Genomic DNA, 18,027 nt, shown 5'->3' with positions numbered 1-18,027 from the left:
AATTCTCACCAATCCTATAGACACCCTCCACCTTGTCCTACACCATCCAATTTCAGCCTGTTACATTGAGGTGTAATCTTTCCTGGGCCTGAGACAATAGTTCTGCGACCTCAAATCTATAGTGAGATTCAAATTCTCACCAATCCCATAGATACCCTCCACCTTGTCATACACCATCCAATTTCAGCCTGTTACATTGAGATGTAATCTCTACTGGGCCTGAGACAATAGTTCTGCGTCCTCAAATCTATAGTGAGATTCAAATTCTCACCAATAGTAGATACACCTTCTACCTTGTTTTACAGTACCATATAGCTGGTGGTATTTTGGGTACATTTTCAAAAAAATGAGAAAGTAGGGTGGAAGACACCATGGAAGTGGGCGGGGGTTGTCAGCTGGTCCCAATGGTGGTGGTGGTGTTGCATCTGTTGGCAGTGGCAAAAGCACAATAGCACCTAAGGCAGGAGGTGTTGAGCCTGCATCATCGTCTGGCTCCACAAGGCCTCGAAGGCTCTCTTTTCTGGGAGTAGGTAAACCACTTTTAAAGCTGGAGCTTCAGGAACAAGTTTTGGCACAGCCTCCAGTTCTCTCGCCTCCTCTTCTGAAGTTTCAAAAAATAAAAGCACTGAGTCATCAGTGGAGGCTCCTGGTCAGGAACACCACCTTCTCTTGTGTCCTTCACCCCTGGGTTAGAAAGTCAAATTGTGAATTCCCCAGTCCATGATGAATCTGACATGGAGTGCACTGATGCACAGCCACTGCTAGATTTTTCTGCTGGTACATTCACTCAGAGCACTACATTGTCCTTGCAGTGTACTGAGGCAGATTCAGACCCTGATGAAACTCAGGTGCCCCTTCCCGCATACTATACCACCTTACACGGTGACACAGAGGAAGGTGCACATGAAAATGAAGAGGAGGTGATGGATGACCCAGTTGTTGACCCAGAATGGCATCCATTGGGGGAAGAGGGTGCCGCTGCCCATAGCTCAGAAGAGGAGGAGGAGGATCCGCAGCAGGCAACGAGATTGCAACAGCTGTTATCTGGCATGACCGTAGCAGTCCAAAAACGTGTTACAAAAACCAAAAGAGTTGCAGGACAGCTTGGCCAGATGGTCAAATTAGCACAGCGTGCAAGGTCTCAAAATGTCTTCCATAGTAGGAAGAGTGCAGTGTGGCAATTTTTGGAACAAAATCCTAATGATCAGGCAAAAGTTATCTGTAAGAAGTGCGCAAGGACCTTTAGCCGAGGGAAAAAACTGAGAAATTTGAATACCAGTTGCATGCTTAGACATTTAACCACCATGCACTTGCAAGCGTGGACGGACTACCAAACCTCACGTACCACATGTGCACCTGCTCCGAATGAAGGTAGTCAGTAATGCTACATCGCTTCCCCCTCTGTAAGCCCACCGGTTAGCACGCCACCAGCAGCAAATGTTGAGGTGTCGTCGCTAGGGAAAAGCAGTCATGGAATCACAATGTTATTACTATGAAAGACTGAATCTAGGCCATCAGCAACACCACCAACACCATCACCAACCCTCTCTCAGTTCGCCATGTCCACCGCTAGTTCCACCATATGCAGCTCTCAAGTCCAGCTCACCCTACCAGAGACTCTGAGTAGGACAAGGAAGTACTCATCCTCTCATCCGCATACACTGGCTTTGAACGCCCACATTGCCAAACTAATTTCGTTAGAGATGATGCCCTACCGGTTGGTTGAAAGCAAAGCTTCCGCGAGCTCATGGCCTACGCAGTATCACGCTATGACCTACCCAGTCAGCACTTCTTTTTGCGAAAAGCCATCCCAGCCCTCCACGTGCATGTGAAAGACCGCATTGTCCATACACTCAAGCAATCAGTGAGTGGAAAGGTGCACCTCACAACAGATGCATGGTCCAGTAGTCATGGCCAGGGCCATTACATGTTCATCACTGCGCACTGGGTTAATGTGGTGGATGCAGGGTCCACAAGGGACAGCGGCGGTGGGACAGTGCTGCCTAGCCCACGTTATAGGAAACAGTTGGCTGTAGGCGTTTGACCCTCCTCCTCCTCCTCCAGAAGCGAAAGCTCTTCCACAGAGCGCAGTCGCATGAGCACTTCATCCACAGCTGCCAGTGTTGCACATGAGTTGTCCCACTATCGAACAGCTAGTGGTTAGCGTCAGCAGGCTGTGTTGAAGATGATGTGTTTGGGCGACAATAGACACACCATGGAGGTACTGACCGACTACTTGCAGTGACAAACTGAGTCATGGCTGGGCAGTCTACATCTTGAGGCAGGCAAGGTAGTTAGTGATAACGGCCGGAATTTTGTGGCAGCCATAGCCCTTTCAAAACTCAGACACATACCTTGCCTGGCTCACACCTTGAACCTGGTGGTGCAGTGCTTCCTCAATAATTATCCGGAGTTAACACCCCTGCTCCATAAGGTGCGAAGACTGTGCTCGCACATCAGCCGGTCGCCCGTACACTCCAGTCGTATGCAGAAGCTGCAGCGATTGCTCCACCTTCCCAAGCACTGCCTAATTATCGACATTGCAACAAGGTGGAACTCCACCCTGCACATGGTTCAGAGGCTGTGCGAACAGAGGCAGGCTGTAATTCATTTGTAGGAGGATACACGGGCAGGCAGTTTGCAGGCAGACATGGAGTTGTCTGGTGTGCAGTGGTCGAAGCTGAAAGACCTCTGTAAAGTCCTTCAGTGTTTTGAGGAATGCACACGGATGGTAAGCGCAGATGACGCCATCATAAGCATGAGCATCCCACTTATTCGTCTGCTCATGCAAACTTTGACGCACATTAAGGAGCAGGCGTCTGCAGCCGAGGAGGAAGAGGAGGAGGGAAGCCTTGATGACAGTCAGCCACTGTCTGCTCAGGGAAGTCTCGTGGACGAGGTGGAGGAAGAAGAGGAAGAGGAGGAGGAGGATGATGGGGATGATTATTTTGGGGAGGAGGATGCTTCTCAGGGGGCAAGAAAAAATTATGGCGTAGCAAGGTCAGGTACAGGGTTTGTGCATGACTGGAGGGATGTTGATTTGCCATAAAGTGCTCCTCCACCCAGCACTCGCAGTGCATCATTGACACCTGGAACATTGGCCCACATGTCTGGTTATGCCTTGCAGATCCTAAAAAAGGACCCCCGCATTGCCAAAATGATGAACGATGATGACTACTGGTTGGCCAGCATCCTGGATCCACGCTATAAAGGCAAATTCCAAAACATCATGCCACAGGAGAACCTAGAGCTAATATTGGCTAACAAACAAGCAACTCTGGTAAACCGTTTGTTTGAGGCATTCCCAGCACACAGCGGCGGTGATGTTTTTGCAATGAGCCGTAGGGGGCAACTTGGAAGAGGTGTTCGTGGTGCACACAGCTGAAGTGGCGTTGGACACAGGGGTTTCATGACCATGTTGTGGACTGATTTTTCAAGTAACGCTCACACGACTGGTAATACTGCATCGATCGAAAGTGACAGGAGACAGCAGTTGTCAACTATGATAACAAACTACTTCTCATCCCATATCGATGTTCTCCCTCACCGGTCATTCCCCTTTGACTATTGGGCCAGTAAGCTTGACACCTGGCCTGAATTGGCACAATATGCCTTACATGAGCTCTCTTGCCCTGCTGCTAGTGTGTTTTCTGAACGAGTCTTCAGTGCTGCTGGATCAATCCTGACAGAAAAAAGGACCCATCTGTCAACCCAAAATGCTGATTATCTAACCTTCATTAAAATGAACCATGCATGGGTTTCAAAGGATTTTGTCCCACCCTCCCCTGCTGACACATAGGTTGCCATAAAAATGGCTTGCTTTTGTCCTCCTTTTCCGCGGACTTCTCCAATTACTCCATTTGCAGCTGCTGAATGTCCAACATCAACATATGCCATTTTTTCCACCTCCCTAACTGGGCTGCCTCCCCCCACAGGGCCAGGGTCACCACCTGGCACACACACCCATGTGAGTGCCCTTGCCCTGGACAGGTGGGTGGGCACACTCTTTGGCAATGGCAGTGGCACAAGGTCCCTCATAGTAGAATCAAGGGTCTCTGATGGTGGGGGTGCACACCCGCCGTCAGACACACCGGCGTACTATGAGGGGCCCTGTGCCAGTACCGCCGCCCACGAGTGGGCCCCCCCTGCTTGCTCAGGGCACCAGCACTTGCAATACTTACCTATCCCTGCTCCACCATTGTGAAGTCTGGCCTGTTAAATACTTCACTGGGACTGCCAATACAAATTTGGTGAAATGATAGATGATGGTTAAGATGTAGCTATGCCCTGTCCTGCTGGGCTTTATCTTCAGATGATCAATGACTTCCATTTGTTACGGACGTCGACTCACAATGAGATGCAGTGGTAGTTTATCATCAGCTTTCACGGTTTTCCGACTCACAGACGTGTGACATTCCTGCCCACATTTTTAAATGTGTCCTCTCATGCCAATCCAATAGAATCGCCTACAGCCTGTGGCTTGTGCCTTTTGCACTCCAAAGTTACCTGACAGATCATGATAGGCAGTGAGGACAATGTCTACATCTGTCCCTGTGTTCACAATTTGATGGAGATGAGTAACGGTGATGGGTTCCACGGAACTGCGATACAGCAAACCTTTCTTCACAAGAACTGTTTTCGCTGTCTCCACAGACAAAGTAATTGAGGGTCAGCATCGCCTCTGAGAATTCTCCCGGGAGTTTTTACCGTGATTAGTAATTCTAAAATTTCTGTTATCACTCGACTTTCCGTCTGTACTTGTATCCATCTCGTTTCCTCTTGCGGAGTGTCTGGACTGTCTTACTGAGACTGAAATATATATGAAGATTGAAAAATACCCCAACAGTGTATACTGGTGTACGCTTCGAATACATAACCCTTTTTCTACTATACACGCAGATTTTTAATGTTTAAACTATGTTTTATATACCTGCTATCCAGTGACACTGTACCCTTTCTCAACTTTCTACAATCACGTCGAATCCATACTGGGCCTGAGACCGTCTGAGTCTGCCTCCTGATATATAGACATAGGTTTTTAATGTTTAAACTATGCTATATATACCTGTTATCCGGTGATACTGTACCCTTTCTCAACTTTGTACAATCACGTCAAATCCATACTGGGCCTGAGACCCTCTGAGTCTGCCTCCTGATATATAGACATAGGTTTTTAATGTTTAAACTATGCTATATATACCTGTTATCCGGTGATACTGTACCCTTTCTCAACTTTCTACAATCTTTTCGGATCCATACTGGGCCTGAGAATGTCTGAGTCTGCCTCCTGATTAGAGATGAGCAGTGTTCGTGTCGACCTGTTCGCCAAGTTAAAATTCCAGCTGTTTTGGGCGGTGTTTGAGCTATTCGTCGAACTCGAACACTTTGCCTAAAATTCGGCTGTTCGAGGTTCCGTTTGAGAACGGTTCATTCACCAAAAGCGTAACTTCATTTTCACATTAATAATGGTTTTCAATGTTAATAGACTGTTTCATGGCATAGTAGCGGTGTGTGGTAGCAAGCGGTGTAGTACATATGTCAAGGAGCTACACCATGTGTGTTTCTTATGATTTTTTACCGCATCTTGTCCAGAAAATCCTTTTGGGCCTTGTAGCACTGTCTGCTACTCAGCAGAGGAGCCCACCAGTGAACCAAGCTATGCCACCTGTTTATATAAGAACTGCGTGCTACTCAGCATAGGAGCCCAGCTGTTAAGCAAGCTACACCACCTGTGGTTTGGACACTTAATTTTTTCACATTCTTTCTGGAATGCCGGTTAGGCCTAATTCCGGAATTCCGGTTGACCTGCACTTACTGGGAAATCCTCGTTCGCGGGGAAGAATTGTAATCCCAGATCCCCATCACTAACGGGGTTCAGCGGGTTATCTGCACCTGTAAGCTACACACGTTGGACCTTTCAGTGTAGCGTGCATGCAGCCCTGGACATGTAAAGGCATGACAGATCTGTTATTGATCGATCTCGCATGCCGGAGCCTCACATGTCCCTCTAGTAAGCTTGACGCATACCGCAGGGGCATGCCGGAGTCTCGTTCGTTAACGGAATTAAGCTGACAAATCACTAGCACAACTAAAAACGGACATCCACCACCACCCACAGAATCGACAAAGCTTGCAATCTGTCAATCTTTTCTGTAGCTGGCATGGTTGAGGTTTCCCGGGTGGAGTCGAATTAAGCCGCAGGCTCCACTCCTGGTGGTGCCCTTCTGGACATTCCTTTATGGTTCAGCTTTGCAACCATACTGCCCCCAGAAAACAAACACTTTGCCTTCATGGACGCTGTTTGGAGGTTCGTGGGAATAACGCCGCCCGATCAGCAGTTGGCCTAATTTATGGTGGGAAGTCCGACGGTATATGATCGTCTTCGATTTCAGATTTTTACTGTTTTTTGGTATTTTACATTTTTATTCCAGCCTTTCTTGACTTCATAAGGGCATGACATGCCTATATCTGTGTCTCCTCCTCCTCCTTTTACTCCTCCACCTTTTTTCTATATGTAGAATGAAGTTTCAAAAAATGCAAGCACTGAGTCGTCAACTGCTGGCTCCTGGTCAGGAAGAACCTCTTTCCTTGTGTCCTTCACCCCCACCAAAAGTGAATGATGCAGCAGGCCACACTTCACATTAGTCCATGTAGCTCTTTCTATCATACCATGCCTGGGTTATCAAGTCAAATCGTGAATTCCACAGTCCAAGATGAATCTGACATGGAGTGTGGGTGGTCAGCCAGGGTAGTGGGGTTAATCGGTACCGGGCCGGTCTCTCAGAGTGATGTGTCAAGTTGATGGTGATGACCCGTTCCGTGGCCCTGGGCGTCCATGCAAAGAGGTGAATAACGTTTATAGGTGAATGATACGTGATGCCACCTGTGGTTTCTGATCAGATTGACCCGTGCTGCAGTGTTGCTTCTCTGGGACAGATGTTGTGGTGCAGCTAAGATGTTGAAGCCCTGCACAGGTAGGGCCATAGTCGCAGGGCAGATGAAAGAGTTGGTAGATGGTGTGCAGTGCAGGATGTAGCAGAGCCATGCGCCAGACGCAGGAGAAAGATGACAGACACAGTCGTGCAATTCCTTTACCTGTATTTGGTAAGTGCCGTCCAGGACCCAGAGAACAGATGGAGAAGGAGTTGGTCAGCCTGGAAGCAAATTTGGAATTCTCTCTCTGCAGATAGGTAGTGTGGCCTCCGTTCTAGCGCTTATCTGAGGTACTCGCAGTACTGAGTTCACTGAAGTTCCCCCTGTTGACTCTCTTTTGGAACTTTCTGGTATGGCAGGCAGCCATAGCCTTTTCCTTCTGGCTTACACACATCGCTGCTGGGGCCGCCGAGCCTTAGTTGGGAACAGAGCATTTACAGCTGCTACTTCCTCTGGTTTCTGCTGCAGGACCGTCAGTGTCCCTACAAACTCGGAGACCGGAATCCGGACCATGCGCTTCAGCTAGGAGTGAGCCTTAACTCTGCTCATCCTCCAGCTCCCCTTCTCACATCCACACACTTCCCCTTCCCTTCACAGACTGCCCTAACTTACCTTCTCCCGACCACAGAGAGCAGGTCCTCAGCAGTCAGGTTCAGAGGTCTCCCTGCTGGCCTTGAGTGGGAACTGTGTTGTGTGTTGGTTTAACTGCTAGAGAGATCCTTCATTGCTCCCAAACATGACATCACACTCCCTAGGAGGAAGGTAATGCCACTGTGGTGACCGTACTCCTGGGGGAGCCACAAGTGCACTGATGCCCAGCCACTGCTAGATGATTCTGCTGGTACATTGACCCAGACCACTACATTTCCCTCGCACTCTACACAGCCAGAATTTGACCCTGATGAAACTCAGGTTCCCCTTCCCGCATACTACACCACCTTACACGGTGACAAAGAGGAAGGTGCAGATGAAAGTGCAGGTTCCTTGAACAGATGGGGGGGCATACTCATGGGCGGCCTGCCATCAGAAACACCACCATACTATGAGGGGCCCTGTGCCAGTGCCGTCGCCAATGAGTGGGCCCCCCTGCTTGCTCAGGATCACAGCACTTGCAAAGTTGAAATACTTACCTCTCCCTGCTGCACCACCATGACGTCTTCCGCGTTTCCTGACAGTGACATTCTGGTCAGAGAGCGTGATGACATCACATCTGTACGCCCTCTGCCTAAACAGTCCAAGTGCAGTGAGATGGAAGATGGGGATGACGAGGAGTCCAGACTAGTACAGGGATTCCCCAGCGAGGAGACTTATTTATTTGTTTTCAAAGTTGGGACAGCTATTTTTGGGGAGCACTATGCTCTGGAGAATGATATCTGAGGCCCACCATACACTGGAACATTCCAAAGGTGGACATCAGACACTGGAGCAGCATTTACAGGGCCCATTATGCACTGGAGCATTAGAAATGGGGCCCATTATAATATGGAGCATTATTTTGGGCCCATAACACAGTGGAGCTTCATCCATGGGGACCAACATATACTGTAGCATTATGTGGAGCTCATTATATACTGTTTCAAACATTATATGGGACCAATGATTCTGTATGGAGAAATATATGGGCCTCATTACTCTGTATAGCGCACTATGCGGTGGCCATAATACTGTATGGAGTAATATACTGTCCGTTTTTGGAGCTATTGGAGAATTTAAAATGGATATCAGTCATGAGATGTAAGAAGTGAAGTATTTTTCATTGTACTATACCGCTATTTCTCTGCCGTATCAGAGGATCATGAATTGTGGCATGTGTTAAAAGAGCCCAGTGACACTCTTTGGCCCAGGGCCTGCGAAAATCTGGAGCCAGCCCTACGCCCCACAACTTTAGCCAAATAGCCCCCAGTTTTCAATGCCTAACTATTATTATAAAGTAAATTAAGGTTGACAAGCTTAAGTAAAAAGAATTGATGTTTTTGGCATTAAAATGGTCACTGTAGGTATATTTCCTGTCCTCCACTCCCTGCCGACCTTGGTTCCCTATAGACTTGCATTGGGTTTCGTGTTTCAGTCGGCCTTCGACTTTTCACGATAATCGGCCGATTTTGTTCGACCCGACTTTTGAGAAAGTCGGGTTTCATGAAACCCGACCCGAAAAAAGGCAAAGTCGCTCATCTCCAGTAGTGAGCTCTTGTCGGGTCTTGTCGTTGCATGGCGGTATTGGTACATCCATAGGATTACCGTCTCTGTACGGCTGAGGACCCCCCACGGTGTCCGAGACGGGCCGTCACTCATCATTGACTTCACCAGCAGGCAACACAGATTCAGGAAGTGGACTAGTGCCTTCAGGCAGCAATGATACAGAACAGACCTCAGACTGGCATGGCCGCAGCATATTTCTGTGGAGTACCCTAGGGGCGGACGCCCAACTCTCAATCTGCACCTTGTAGACTGGGCCATCAGCATACACTCGCTGGAGTACTCTGTAATGTTGTAATTCCCATCTCTCACTTAGTTTGCCCTTGGGGCATTTTCTCTCTGACTAATACTCGGTCCCCGGGTTGGAGCTGTATCTTTTCAGACAGTTTGTGGCCCGTATGTTCTTTTTTCTGTAGCTGCTGACCCACCAACTGTCGTATCGTTTGTAATCATTGCCAATGTTCTTTCACCCATGAAGTGACAGTAAGCTTCTTCAGCTCCTCTGGTTGTTCCAAATTCAGCTCAATGATCTCTCGTCCAGCTCTTCCAAAAAGCAGTAGATATGGGGAGTAACCAATGGTGGAGTGGACCCGATTGTTGTAGGTCCAGACTAACTCTGGCAGGAAGTCTGGCCAGTATGCCTTCTTATCCTCCTCCAACGTTAGCATTTGAAGTAGGGTTCGGTTGAAGCGTTCACATGCTCTGTTACCTTGAGAATGGTAAGGGGTGGTCCGGGACCGCTCGATGCCATACATATGATACAGTTCCTCCATCACCTTGCCTTGGAAGCATGCACCTTGATCGGAGTGGATGCGCTTTGGGTACCCATACAACAGAATGAAGTCTTGACAAATGGCCCGCACCGCCGACTCAGCAGTCTGATCTCTAGTTGGGGTGGCTACTGTAAATTTGGAGAAATGATTGGTCATCATCAAACAGTACTGTAGTCCCCGGTGTCCCACGATAAGATAGTCAATCATCAAGACTTCTAGCGGTTCCTTAGTTTATATGATCTGGATGGGTGCCTTTTGTTTGGTACCCTTAATGAGGTCGCATACTCGACATTGTCGGCAAACCTCTTCCACCACAGACCCCCACCGAGGGCAGTACATGTACCACTGTTACCATTGGTAGGTCTTTGTGGGCCAGAAGTGAGCTCCAAATTTGTGGGCTTCTTTAGCTACTCTTTGAGCCATTCCTCCTGGGATGACCACCTGCCACCTTGCTTCTAAATCTTTTGGTTGTTGTCTCTTACGATATAACACTGATTCTCGCACTTCCAGTCTATCCCACTGGTGTAAAGCCCCCGTCACACACAGCGATCTCGCTAGCGAGATTGCTGCTGAGTCACAAGTTTTGTGACGCAACAGCGATCTCACCAGTGAGATCGCTGTGTGTGACACTTATCAGCGACCGGCCCCCCTACCGGGTATCGCTGATCGTGCTCGAATGGCCTGGACATTTTTTTGATCGTTGGTCTCCCGCTGGCCAGCATGCATCACTGCGTGTGGCAGGCGGGAGACCAGCGATCAGCGAGCTGGAGCTGGTAACCAAGGTAAACAGCGGGTTTCTAAGCGCCTCGCGGCGCTTAGAAACCCGATGTGTACACTAGATACCAGCGCACTGGTGCAGGAAGCTGGTAACCAAGGTACACATTGGATTTCTAAGCGCCGCACGGCGCTTAGAAACCAGATGTTTACCTTGGTTACCAGCTCCCTGCACCAGCGTGCTGGTATCTTAACGTACACACGCGTGTCAGTATCCTGATTGCTGCTGAGATCTGCCTGTTTGGCAGCTCACCAGCGATCATGTAGTGACACACCAGCGATCCTGACAAGTTCAAATAGTTGTCGAGATCGCTGGTGAGTAGCTATGTGTGACGGGTCCCTAAGACACTGTTTATCTCAGCGTCCAGATCATCTCTTTCTTGTTTGCCATTTCATCTATCTCAGCCCTTCGTCTTCGTCCTGAACATGTCCCCATTCCTCATTGGTTCTCCCCAGTGATCGGAGTAGTGCGCAGGTTGACTGGACCGCAACCACTGGGGGCCTAAACTTACAAAAGTCTGGGGTTTCTTCCTCCTCCAAGAACCCTCACTGGAGTCTCCACCATTACTCTTGACCGCCCATCACCATTTGTGTTTTCGATAGCAGATCGATAACGGATGGTAAAGTCAAACTTGGCCAGGCGAGCCACCCACCGTTGTTCTAAGGCACCCACTTTAGCATTCTCAAGGTGGGCCAGGGGATTATTGTCTGTTCGAACTTGAATCTTAGTCCATGTCAGGAAGCCCACAAACTTCTCTGTCATGTCCCAAATAGGGCCAGGAGCTGTAACCGGAAGGAGCTGTAATTGTTGGAGATTCTTTCGCTTTCTTGCAGGGACATACTGGCATACCAGGTGACTCTCTCATGTCTATCCTGTATCTGAGAAAGTACTTCACCGAGTCCATGAAGGTTACCATCTGTGTACAACAGGAACGGTTGATCAAATTCTGCGTAGGCCAAAATCGGGGCTGAAGTCAGAGCATTCTTTATAGCTTGGAAGGCCTCATCTTATCTCTGGGCCCAATGGATGCACTGATTCTTCGGCACTCCGGCAGTCCCCCTCAGCAGCTCTATCAGAGGGCCCGCCCCCTTCGTGATGTCTTTGACAAACTGGCGGTAGTACTCGGCGAGCCCAAGGAAGGCCTGGAGTTCTTTCACTGTTCGAGGGACTGGCCACTTCTGGATAGCAGCCACCTTTTCTGGTGAGGGTAGAACTCCATCTTGTGACACTATGTGGATCAGGTACTGGATCTCCCTCTTAAAGTGGTGGCACTTCTTTGGCTTCACCTTCAGGTTATGAGCCCGCAGTCTTCCAAGTACCTGTCCAAGCCGGGCAAGGCGTTCTTCAAATGAGGCAGAAAACACAATGATGTCATCCAGATAGATCAGGGTAGCTTCAAAATTCAAGTCTCCCAAACACTTTTCCATCAGCCGTTGAAACGTGCCCAGAGCATTGGAGAGCCCAAAGGGCATCCAGTTAAACTCAAACAATCCCGTAGGAATGATGAAGGTGGTTTTTTTCTTTGTCCTTCTCTGCCACGGCTACTTGCCAGTATCCTCTTGCTAAAGGTCTAAGGTGGAGAAGTACTTGGCTTTCCCCAATGCTGTCAAGGATTCCTCGATGCAGGGTAATGGATACAAGTCTCGAACAGTGCAGGCATTGAGTTTCTTGTAATCTACTCAAAACTGGATGGTCCCATCCTTTTTCTTGACAATCACCACCGGGGCTGTCGAAGGGCTCTGACTACTCTGCACTACTCCTGAACCCAGCATCTGCCTCAGTAATATCTTCACCTCTTGGGCGGGATCTACCGGTATCATTCTCAAACTGGATGCACTTAGGTAGGAAGGAAGGATCATCCCCGTGCAAATATTGTACAATATTGTACAATATTTGTGGTATGTCCTGATGAAGGGGTCACCTGAACCCTGAAACGCGTAGAATAAACCACGCTGAAACCTCTACAATTTTTGAAATTCTTCTTGCGGCAGCACGGGGATGATCCTTCCTTCCTACCTAAGTGTATGCTTCAACCAGGTCCTGCACTGACCTGTGGATCTGCAGCAGCCGCCATTAATATATGTCTTTCCTTCACTCTCACCAGGTGAGTAGTTCTCTTGGTGGGCAACTCTGTGTAACGTTTGATAAGACCCTATTTGCGCTTTTGTGTCTCCCTCTTTTCTCTGTGTCAAACTGGATGTGCATCCCCGGTTGGTATCTTATGCGTGATGGCTTCAGTACAGCCGAAATCTTCGGCGTGACGGAAGAATGCGACCTGATTTTCCCAAGGCATAGCTTCTATCGCTTGCACACGCTCAGGGCCATGAGCCTTCACATCCACTTCCATTTGATCAAGGATGACTCATCCACTCTGGGGATGGTGTCTCTTCGGCCACCGCAGCCACTGCTAGGGTCCACCCCGCTCCTTCCATCGGCGATAAAGACATCTCCTTCTGGTTCACTACTTCACCCTTATGAAGGTATATCAGGGCCAGATGTGTTCCTCGTGGCAAGGTGACCTCCCCAGGGACCACATTCTAAGCTCTTATGGGGACGTGGCCTCACTGGACCACAGCTATCGTATGAGCTATCATAACTGCTTGGTCCACTCCTCTGCCTACCACAGGCTGAACAATCAATTCCAACCCGTCGCGGTTGCGATGAGTCCCCAATGGAAGGTGTAATTTACTTTCTCGCTTGCACCCACCGCTCCCTTATCGGTCGGGCCGAAGAATGGTTGCATGAATATAATGGGTCAGACTGTTGCAGTTCTCCCATGGCAGGCAACAGGCAGGGCCGACAGGGGCCTGGCATGGCCGAGTAGGGATATTCAACAGACAGACCTCCCATTCTTAGCTCCATCTGGGTCAGTTTCTCTTGCACGTTGACAAGGGACCGCTGCAAGTCTTACACCACCTGAACCAGCACCTCCTGATGGTTTGGGTCCCCTCTGGACATGCATCACCCCAGACGCATAACTGTCTTCTTTGCTTTGGGCCACTGTTTCTGTCAGGATCTGCACGGACCCGTTCTGACAGTGCTCACCTCAAGGATGTGCTGTGCAGTCCCAGAATGAATTGTTTCCGGAGTATCCGGTCTTTAGAGTCCATGCCACCAAGTTTATCCGACTCCTTTCTCTGCACGTCCGCTAACTCTTCTTGCAGTGCTGTTGCATACTGAGAAATTCCTTCTTGCCACTGCAACCTCGAGAAAAATTTGGCGCGAAGGTGTCCCACGCTAGCAGTCCTGCCGTAGATCTCTTCCAGGGACTTCACTAACTATTTCAGGGTACTACGGGTGAGTTCTGGCTGTAGACAGACATTTCTATGGGCCTCTTCCTCTAAGGCAGTGAAAGCGATGTCCACTTCAAGGTCTGGTGTTATAAATCTTCATTTATAGTACACTTCCTATGCCCATGACATACAATGTGTGAAGAGATCTGCAGACTCAGCCATCTGTGGTTCCCAAAAGTCAGTTGGCTGCTTGGATAGTTGTGATGTGAGGGAAAAAAGGTTAATTAGGGTGCCACCACTGGCCCTCATCTGCAATTCGTACCTTTACATGGCTGGCAAAGAAAGGGAGCGGAGTTGCTCGTCCTGTAACAGAAGATGTAAAAATGCTGACTGTAGCAAAACAAACCGACTTCTCATCCCTCATATCATACCTGTCTCACAACCCTAAACACTTATTCAGTACTTTCAATTCTTTCCTGCATCCACCAGTTCCCCTTCCTCTCCTCTCAGCTGAATACTTTGCCTCACCACCTGTGAACTTGACACAATAACGTCCCACCTCGTTCCAAACTTTACCACAGTCTTTATTACAAGCCTAACCCACCTCTACAACCTGTCACTAACAACTGGTGTCTTCCATCCTGATTGAAACATACCTCCATCACGCCCATCCTCAAAAAACCCACCCTTGACCCATCCTCTGTCTACCTATCGCTCGATATCATTTCTCCCCTATGCCTAAAAACTACTGGAACAACACGTCCATTTTGAACTGTCCTCCCATCTCTCCTCTTGCTCCCTCTTTGACCACTTACAATCTGACTTCAGACTGCACCATTCCACTGAAACTGCCCTGACTAAAGTCACCAACAACCTACTACCACCAAATGAAATCGACGTGAGTTTGTCCTCCTTCTCCTGGACCTGGCATCTGTCTTTGACACAGTTGACAATTCCCTCTTACTACAGGCTTTCTATTCTGTTAACATTACAGAATTGGCCCTTTATTAGATCTCATCGTACCTAACAGACAGGACCTTCAGTGTCTCCCACTCACACGCCACCTCCTCATCTCACCCATTATGTGTCGGTGTCCACCAAGGTTCAGTTGTAGGACAGGGAACTATGCTTAGAGGGCACACGAGTGTGCTCCCTCCCTCTTAAAGGGACCGCCCGCATTAAACTAAGGTATTCCCAACCTATAGCTTGGCAACACCTTCTATTTAAGCCTTCTTCTCCAATATGGAGGTGGCAAAGCTAAGTTGTTAGTTTGCCTTGCTTGCTTGCTAGGTATCAGGTTCCTTAGGTCCACCTGTCTGCTTGTCTACCCTGTACCTGTCTGCTCTTACCTGTCTGTGGCTGTCTGCTCATACCTGTCTTTGCTCTTCTGTCCATCAGCCGGTCTAGATTGCACCTGCCAGTGCCCATCTAACACCCGTCCAGCCCACACCTGCCAGTCCTTTTCTATTCCTCATCCGGTCCGAACTGAACATTGAAATATTCGCTCATCTCTACTAATGACTGCAACATTAATCTTGTCCCTGGTGCCAAGCTACCAAAGATCAGGCTATATCATATCTCTGGTCCAGAGAGTCAAGCCATGAAGGACTATACTGCAAAAAGTTTGGCAAAGAGCCATGTCATTCTCATCCCCCATTGCAGCGGGGGTTTCTTTGTAAAGAAGAAATATGGGAAGTTACGTCCCATCTGGGATCTGTATCTGATCCCTCTCATCCCAAGCCTCTTTAATCAGATTGTAGGAGCAAAATGGTTTTCTAAACTGGATTTCAGTGGAGTGTATAATCTCATTTGTATTAAAGAAGAGGATGAGTGGAAAACAGCTCTCAATACACGTGAGGACACTATGAGAACCTTGTGATGCCATTTGGGTTGACAAATACTCCCACCATCTTTCAGCACTTTGTAAATGACATCTTTAGTCACCTGGTGTTAGGCGTCAGGATTCTTCCACTGCACGGGATAGATCCCATGCCTTTTCTGCCTCTGCGGTCTCCCATTCAGACTCAGCTGCTGCAGGCGCTGCTCAGCATAGAGGTCGGTCCCAGCATCTTGCTCAGGCTCGTGCTGTTTGGTTTCTGCTGGCTCTCCAGCCAAGTCTATGGTTAGCAGCGATAGGCAGCGGCAACTTGACTTTCTGGAACCTAAGTCCAGAAATCACCTTACTGAGCATGTCCATGATGTGGCGTCTGCTCATTGGTGATCGGATGTATGCTGCACTGGTGAGGTGGCAGCTCCAGATTGGCCCACGGGCGATGTCTCGGCCGACTGGGCATGAGTGTATGGGGAGGAGCCTGCTGTATAAAAGGCTTCCAGCGGTGACTGCAGGCACGCTAGTATCATTTTGTGATTGTGAATGGATACGATACCACTATGTTTATGCGTTTGTGTGAGCTGCTCTTATACCAGTGACTGTGTGTCTAGGCAGGTAGTGTAGGGTGGGAAACCCCCCACTTGGCTTATCATCTGTTTCCGTCATGTGTGCAGTTAGCACAGCTGAGTTACAGAGCAAGTCCAACCTTCAGCCTAGCCTTAGCGATGTGGTTCCACACCTAGCATCCTATTAGCTTTTACCCCTGTGACATTTACAAGGGTTTAGTACTTGCTTACTGTTTGTAGTTCCACTCTGTGGAGTAACGGAGCTTGGAACTCAGCTCTCTGTTCACACTGAGTGGCGTTAACTCTGTGTGAACAAGCAATCGCTTGCTGTGTGTTGCGTCATTGTTTTCTAGCAGCAGTTTAACATCTGTGCATGGTGGACCTCGGGTTGTGATTGCACTTTATTATTAATTTTTCTCTTGTGCAATCCGCCAACCCTAACACCTGGTAGATAGATTTCAATCATAGAATGGTAGAGTTGGAAAGGACCTCCTGGGTCATCTGGTCCAACCCCTGATTTTTTGTGTTCTATCTTATTGACATACTAATTTGTTCACCTGACCTTGTGTCACATCAGGTACATGTCAGGAAGGTCATACAGATACTCAGAGACAATAAATTATTGGTCACACCAGGGAATTGTATGTTCTCGGTTGAGGAAATTCCTTTTCTAGGATATGTGTTATCGTGGTTTCGCATGGATCTGACGAAAGTCCAGGCAGTACTGGATTGGGATCAACCTGAGGATTTGAATGCATTACAAAGGTTTTGGGGTTTTGTGAACTTACTACCATAAGTTCATAAAAATCATAAAAAACTTTTTGGCAGTGGCCAAACCTCTGACGGATATGGCCAGGAAAAGGACAGACTTTTCCAAGTCATCCAGTCCAGCCAGGGAAGGCATTCGATACATTCAAGGAGTGTTTTGCATCTGCGCCGATTTTCTTACAGCCTGATGTCACTCCACTTTTTATTGTAGAAGTTGATGCATCTGAAGTGGGATTGGGGGCTGTATTGTTGCAGGGTATGTCTCCTGGTAAATGATGTCCATGTGCAAACTTTTCTAAAAAAAACATGATCTGTGGAGAGAAATTATGACATTGCTAACAGGGAATTCTTGGCAATCAAGTGGGCCTTTGAAGAGTGATGTCATTTTTTGGAGGGGGCAGTGTGATGGAAATATATATATGTATTCCATATAGCTCTCACTTGCATGCTATATACTCATATACACTCATATGCGGTTATAGATATATACTGTATTCATAGCTATCTTGAACTTTATTTTCAGTTGTTGAAAGATGACCTACTAACCCCATGAGCCGGTCTGGAGAACCAACATTCATTGTCTTGTGATGTATCTTCCAGACATGGGAAAGAGGAAGCAGGACCAGATGCACCAGCCGATATCGGAGTTTTGCTGACATTGCAGAACAATGGGTGCCGTAAATTATATTGCTAAATCACCCTCATGTCGGACACTGCCATATATGTTCATTTACTCAAATAGCCAATAAGATAAGAAGTTCAGCCTTATGTTAATTGAGTAACCACTCCTTTCTGTACAAAATGATAAAACCATGTATGTGCAATAAAACTGGCAGAGTTTGGCTGGAATGAGTTGCTGCAAACAAGGTGGTTAGCGTCTTCTTTTCTGTTGAGCGCTCAATGAGACTCTGTTCTAATTAGAACAGGCCGCAGCACACACAGAAATATATAT

The sequence above is a fragment of the Dendrobates tinctorius genome, unplaced genomic scaffold, assembly GCF_039654945.1.
Source record: "Dendrobates tinctorius isolate UK_male_01 unplaced genomic scaffold, ASM3965494v1 ptg000011l, whole genome shotgun sequence".
NCBI classification, from domain to species: Eukaryota; Metazoa; Chordata; class Amphibia; order Anura; family Dendrobatidae; genus Dendrobates; species Dendrobates tinctorius.
The sequence above is the reverse complement of the archived record's forward strand: the minus strand, read 5'-3'. Positions refer to the sequence as shown.